The following is a 7440-nucleotide window of genomic DNA, read 5'->3' as shown; positions in this document are numbered from 1 at the left end:
ATATATTTAGAAATGTATATCTATTTAGAAATGTACACATACTTATAAATGTATATGTTTTGCTACATGTATATGTATATATGCCTACAGATGTATATTTTTTAAATCTGGACCATATATACATAATATATGCATACATCCTATTCATAGGCGTTCTTTAGGATTTTATGAAAAACTATCTCTATGTGAGTTAGCCTTCCAGTTCTCACATCTACCGTATTCAACATTTTCACCCTTTGTAATAGTTTTCAAGAAGAAAACTAATGGGGTTTCTGGGAGGGAAAAGGGCAACTGTCTGTGTTTGTGTGAGAGACCATCTACATTACCACTGAAGTTATCTACAATTTTAGAACATGGTAATTTATTAGAAGACTTAATTCTGGAAGGTTCTGGGACTTCCATTTAACTTTCTGTAGAAAATTCTCCCTTGCCCCAGATTAAAAACCTCCCATACCCCTGTGGAAGTACACACTGCTGTACAGAATTCCATTCCATTTTATTGCAGTTTAGCTACAACATGATAAAGCCATAACTTTATCATAGCCACAGCCCCTGACACATTTTGTGCCTGTAGAAAATTTGTCTTTTTGATCACCTCAGTGAACACGCACGAACACTTCTAACATGAAAGAACAAAAACAAGTTCATCCAAATGTAAACAGCTGGCTTAAGTTTGTTTTTTCACTCAGTGTTGTGTACATAGTTCTATCTTGTCACTACTTTTCAGGTATAAAAGTATATTTACTTTTAGGTCTGCTATGAATAGTGTTAACACCTTTTATTCCATCTTGTTTCTTAACTCCATGAAGTATATCTGAAAATAACTTTGAAGTAAGCTTCAAATCATTGCTAAGGCACTAGCTCAAATTGTATTTAATATCCATTTGAATTGCAAACACTTTGGCTTGTGATTATCTTTAAAATTCCATGCAGTTGATTTGAAAATATCCTCATAGTAGAGACAGCTCCATGTAGGAATTGTCCAGGGTATTCAGTCATATGGAGCAGTACTTCAAAGTACCAACCATCGACTCACTTTTTCCAGCAAGAGTGACTTACTTCTTGGCCTTTCCGCCTTCTTTCTTTATTCATTCTACATGTATTCTTTGTTCCTTATGAATGCTGCCTCTAAGCAAAGTGGGTAAAATTTGAATGGTGTGCAAGGTTCAGGGGTCTATAGATCAGAGATTAGTCCTGACCTCATCTGAGAGGTCCAGTGGTCTTCTTTGTGTCCTGATTGATCTCTCCTGAGGCTAACTTCGGGCATTGCTTACCTGAGCACCTATGAGGAGCTTTCTAGCCACTTTTTATGGCCTTTCATTCTCCAGTAGTCTGGCCTAGTTTTCTTGACATGGTAGTAATTTTCCAGAACGAGCTAACCAAATACATAGTTCTTTTGAAATCTCCGTGGAACATCATGTGTTACCATTACGAGAGAAACCAATGGGTAAATGCTGACTAGAAACAAGTTGTAAAATGACTAAATTTTCAAGGAATGTAAAGCAGTATGCCAGTATATTTGCATTCTTATATGATTATAAGATCATGTAACCCCTCTGAACATCAATTCTGCAATAATTTTTTTTAAAAAATTGAAAAGAAAATTCACACATCTATTTGAGGTAGGCCAACATGAAAATGGAACTCTATTAATGTGTATTAAGTTATAGATGCATGCAGATATTTTATGCATACAAAAATATTTTCTAAATAATCCAGTAAAACTAACAGTTAAGGAAGGTACTTGGGGGCTACTTCATAGTTTTGCTCCATCTGACTTCCTAGGACTACATACACTGTGCAGGAGAAATGAGCTGTCAGAGGTAGATAGCAGTACAAGGATAATATAAATAACAGGGCGCAACTGTGCTGAGGACCAGAATGATTTGAGAGTAGAGAGAGGTTAGATAATACTAACTGAACAGGTAAAACTTCAATTGAAAGTTAATGATACATGGAGAGAAGAAAATGGTCATAAAAAGAGAAAGAATTACCCCCTAAGGCTAAAGGAATGGACAAATAAATACAGAGAAAAAATTATTGCATTATCTTTTTAATATTGAGGATTCAGGGTCATTTGCAAAGTGGGAGATAAATCAACATCTATATCGCTCACTTTGAAAACTTGAGGCTGGGCTTTCAGATTTCTCTCTAACATTATTTTTAGTAACTTAATTGGATTAGAATAGAAGAAAGCCAATGAATGACACATTTCATAGCACTGTTCAAAAAGATTATAATGCACTGGTTTGCAAAGCTGGCAGATACAGACTAGTGGGCAAAAATAAACACAACAGAAGAATAAGATGGAATTCTACATGGAAATGGAAAATAATACTCTTTGCAAAGCTTCTGGATAACATTTGAGCTTGGCCTAATTATGAGGCATAAGAATCTCTGTCCTGTTGATACTATCCTGGTAAAAGGAGAGCCATCACTGTTACCTCCTTATAAGTGGTTCACAGAACCTCTTAAAGATAAAGAACAGAGCCAGAAAAATTGCTATTGGCTAGTAAGTATTTGGACTAGTGATTGCTCCTTTTAATAGGTTATCCAAATACCTCTATATCTCATGCTCTTTTTTGTCCAGCATCAGTTGCTAGGGCACGCAGATTGATAGATGATAGATAGATAGATAGATAGATAGATAGATAGATAGATAGATAGATGATAGATAGATAGATGATAGATAGATCTCTCAGAAAGGTTAGCAGAGGTGGTGGTCCCTGCTGGAGCTATATCCACTGGTGATTTTTGCCACCTACATTTGATCATAGTGTCCATAATGTAAATACCTCAAAGTCTAAAATGTTCTAGAACTAAGCAGTGTTTGGCAGAGTTATAGAAAAAAGGTTTTTTTTTCTCATTTTTATTTGTTTACCTACATTAGGATTATATCAAAGCAACCTTTTTATCTTGGTCTCATAAAGTCTGCAGTGAAAACAAAAATCTTCAATGAAAAATTTGTTCCTATCTCTTAGCTATATCTTTATCTGATCTTCAGTCTCCAGGCAAGGCTTAAATGTTAGAATGTACATGATGCAGATCTGAGTAACATGCATATGCTACATTAACTCATTGAGCAAGCAACTATCCAGCAGCTTCTAGGTGCTAAGTAATGTATAGAAGCTGGTTGTGTTAGTGATCAGGAGGAGAAATGGAAACATCTGGGCATGCCTTTACCAGAGGAAACTTCTAGATGAAAGAAAAGAAGGCAATTAATTCTTTTCATCTTTTTTAAGCTAACTGTCTTTTCAATCCAACTAATGATATGGCTAGGAGAAAGAGATTACAACTAGTGGATAGCCTTAGCATGTTGTGCCCTACCCCCAGCTACAGGATTATATGGAACACATACACTGTGCTACATGAACCTGAACACTCTAGAGGATGACATCTGTCCCCTGCTATAACTTTAAAGCACCACTGTATGTGCAAACTCTACTCAGCCTCCCATGGAGAACTCAACAATTATTCTGCATCAAGAAGCCACATGGATTGCAGTTTCTGCTCTATCTTGCATTGCCTGTGCTTCTTGATTGACCATATCTCAGAAACAATAAGCAAATATTGATACTAGACAAATTCACAGCAGCCTGAATTGATAATCTAATTCAGTTGCTTATTTTATGTCTTTTATTTTTGGAAACTCAGTATATAATGTCAATTTCTTTTAATTTTATGGTCAGGGTAATGTATAAAGGGGTTAGAGTTACATTGGTCAGGTAATGGGTGCATTACTTGTTGCACATTGATACCTCTTCTCATGATTTTGTCCCTATTTCCCTATCCCCACCCCTTCCCGATCATGTGACCACCACAGTCAAAAATATCCATCTCTTATGGAGCTGCTTTTCAGTCTGGGGAGTTCTTTCACTTTCTGATATGCAAACTCAGCTATGGCTACATGGTGGTTAAAGGCAATAGTCGGACGCCATACTATCAGGTTCCATTCTGGCCCCATTATGAACTGTGGGATTTGTAGGAACTCCTGTCACTTTTCTGAATTTCAGTTCCTTTCATCTTTAAAATAGGGACTACTGCATAATGGTCTCTACCTCATGAAGGGGTTATGAGTTGAGTGAAATGCACAGAATGTGTCAGAAATAGGCCCGACATTAATAGTAGAGTCACATCACTTTCAGCTACTTCCAGTCACTCCTTACAGATTACTTTTGGAGGCATTTCAGAAGTCCTGGTGTGAGCCATCTCTGGCTAACCACCCTAGAATCCATTATATGCATCTGAGTACCTGGTTTACCACTTGGTGTAAAGCAATACTATATATATAACCTTACATAGTTCAGTTGTTGCCTTTGTGTATATATCACAAGTTGAACTTTACAACTGAAATTTCTTACTAAAATAATGTGTGTTGTGTGCACAACACACACACACAAACACACACACACACACACACACACACACACTTAGGGCATGGGCATTGTTATTAAGTTGCTAAAGGCTAGTGCTCTACCATTCACTTGAGCCAGAGCTCCACTTCCAGGTTTTTGTGTGGGAAAAAAAGGATAGTTAATTGAGGATAAGAGTCTCCTGGACTTCCAAATCTCAGTTTCCAAAACAGGTAGGATTAGAGGCATGAACCACCATATCCTGGCTTTATAAAACAGGGGTGGGCAAGGGGGGAAAACAAGATGATTGGGAGGGGTTGAGAGAGGGAAATGGACACAAAAACATGAGAAGAGATATCAATGTGTGAGAAATGAAAAAGGGGGTGGGGGAATGGAGGTGAGGAGTGGAATGTTGAATACAATTTTAAAAAATCAAAGTATGACCTAGAAAATTTAAGAAAAGTAAGGGAAAGTGGAGGGTTGGGAGGGAGAGGTGAGAATATTGAAAGCAGTGACATTAATCAAAATGAATTGTATTAACAAACTCCTTTGTACAACTAATTAACAATCATGTATTGTATGGATAGCAAGCCTAAGTCACAGCTTCTAGGGCCCAGGAATCCCTTGGTCTCATCAAAGAAACAAGGATGAGTGCCGAGGAAATTTAAACAGGCTAACTATTAAGGCAGTGCCAAGCAAAACTGATGTGGAAGCTTTGTCTGGAGTGGACAGGGCCAGAAACTAGCTGCATTGAGAATCTGAAAACCTCAATCTCTTCTCCCAAATAGAGACATGGCAACCATCACTGCTCAGAACCTGGCTTATGTGTCACCACCAGAGACTGGGTTGTACATCATCATCTCTTCCCACCTGTCCACTGGGAAAGTTTCAGACCTTCCATACTAAGACCAGGACTTTTTAAATTTTTCTTCAGGCCACAGCGTCCTGGAGTTCAGCTAGACCCTGTAGAACGGCATGAGTCACTCTCTTAATATCAGTGGTTCATACAAGCTACCTTTCTCAATCACCAGCTTTCCTAATCTTTTGCCTAACCATTTTAGTGGGACATTTATTCACTGTGAGTCTTCATTAATTCAAATTTTCAAACTTAATTTTCAGGGCAGTTCATAAGGCAAAATTATGCTTAGATTGGAATGCCAGTTGGCTGCATCATAACAATATACCTTAGGTAATCCATTGATTAAAAACTGAAAGTTTGCTTGGTCTCACAGATTTGTAAGTTTTAGTTCACTCCTAGGCAGAGCCTTTACTCTTGGGTCTCTGTGCACAGCCCAGATGACAATGGCAGGGACTCTGTTGGAAAAGAACTGCTCACTACCTTGCCAGAAAGCAAGAGAAAGAAAAGGGTCTGTGTTTACAAAATCTCTATGGAGGCTGAGCCCAATATTCCAGTATTGTAAAGCCCCTACCAAGCCCCCATTTACCATTTCTTACTTTTCCAATAACCTCACCCAAGGAGCAAGCATTTCATAAAACATACGAGCCTTCGAGAAGATCTGTCAGGTCCAAATACAACAACGAGGAATGATTTACACAATGCATGCACATATAATTTTAAACAGTATAACTTAATTTGCTACAAACTAAATCTTCCCTGTGGATAAATTGATAGATAAATTATATTGTAAATTATCTACCAAAGTTCAAATTCCCTGCAGTAACCTCTGGCAGAATAATTTGAATACGTCTCAGGTGTTGATTTTTTGAAATGCAAATATAGCCCTATTGGCATCACAGCTGTGGCTATGGGGCTTCTGCTTGGGCTGTGGGTTTAATAGGAACTGATTCCCTAGCATTTGGGATAGGGTTGCCCAGTTTGCTATCTGCCATATTCCCTCTTCTTTCCAACTCTTTGAATACACGGAGCCTTTTAATGCCTTGTTTTTACATTTTAAAATAGTTTTCTTTTAGCTGAAATAACTTGTCTTTCAAAATTTCCTTTGAAGTTTTTAAATAAGGTCTCCTTATCTAGCCAGCACTGGCTTTTAAACTCTGTCTTCCTGTTTTAACCTCCTGAGTTCCAAGATTTGAGACCACGTAACTCTATACCCACATACAATTTCAATTTCAATTCCTTTAAGATTATGCATTTAACACACAGTGAATATTTATTTCTTAGTAAGTACATAACTGCCAAATTAAAACATTTGGAAATTCAAATCATTTGACAAAATTCTATATGTGGTATATTTTAAATTACATGTTTAGTTACTTTTTTGTTTATCTACAAAGAAACTTGTCTATTCTGATATTATGTTGTTGCATTTTATCTAAGGGACATTTCATACAGTTGGACACTATTGGCCCAACATAAAGAAAAAAATAGACAGTTTATTATATTCATTTCCTAGACAAGAAACATTCAAATTAGAGTATTTCAATGAATTCTCCCAGCTTACCAAGCCAGTAGTTGGAAAACTCCAGACTGTATGTACTTTTTTAGCTTCAGGACTCTTAAGACAAATTATAGGCAATACTACTTCATCAGTAAACATTTAACAGCTAGAAATAAATGGAAGAGGAGAACCTGAAGCAATTTAGAAGCTGTCAGAGAAATCACTGCTGGGAAAACATAGTCACCAACTGTTCTGATGAGCAAGTCATCTTATTATTTTCTCATACTGCCTCTTCAAAATAAAAGTCATGTTCTATTTATGCATGGGGGAAATATGAAGAGATGAAGGGACATTCAAAGATTGTCAAGTATATATAACCGTGTCTATTTATTTGGGTAGTTCAAGCACAGTCTCTCCTAAATTTCTGTACATTTACAATCATTTCTTCACAAAAGGTAATAAAACCCATCTCTCACTACTAATGTGGGTCTTCTAATGACCCTTGACTGGTAGGGTTTTCACTAAGTACATCTCTATCCTAGTCTGATTTGTACCTGGAACAAAATACTTGGCTACCAGAAAAGCTTTGCAGCAGGTGAGATACCATCTAATAGCCTAGAGAGCACTCACATTCTCCACTACAAACTATATTTTTTACACCACTGGGGCCGGGAGTTTGGCCTGGTGGTAATGCTTGCCTAGCACGCATGAAGATTCAATTCCCGGTACCA

This window comes from Megascapheus bottae, chromosome 10 (genome assembly GCF_031878675.1).
Source record: "Megascapheus bottae isolate mThoBot1 chromosome 10, mThoBot2.hap1, whole genome shotgun sequence".
NCBI lineage: Eukaryota > Metazoa > Chordata > Mammalia > Rodentia > Geomyidae > Megascapheus > Megascapheus bottae.
This window is presented reverse-complemented; position numbering follows the sequence as displayed.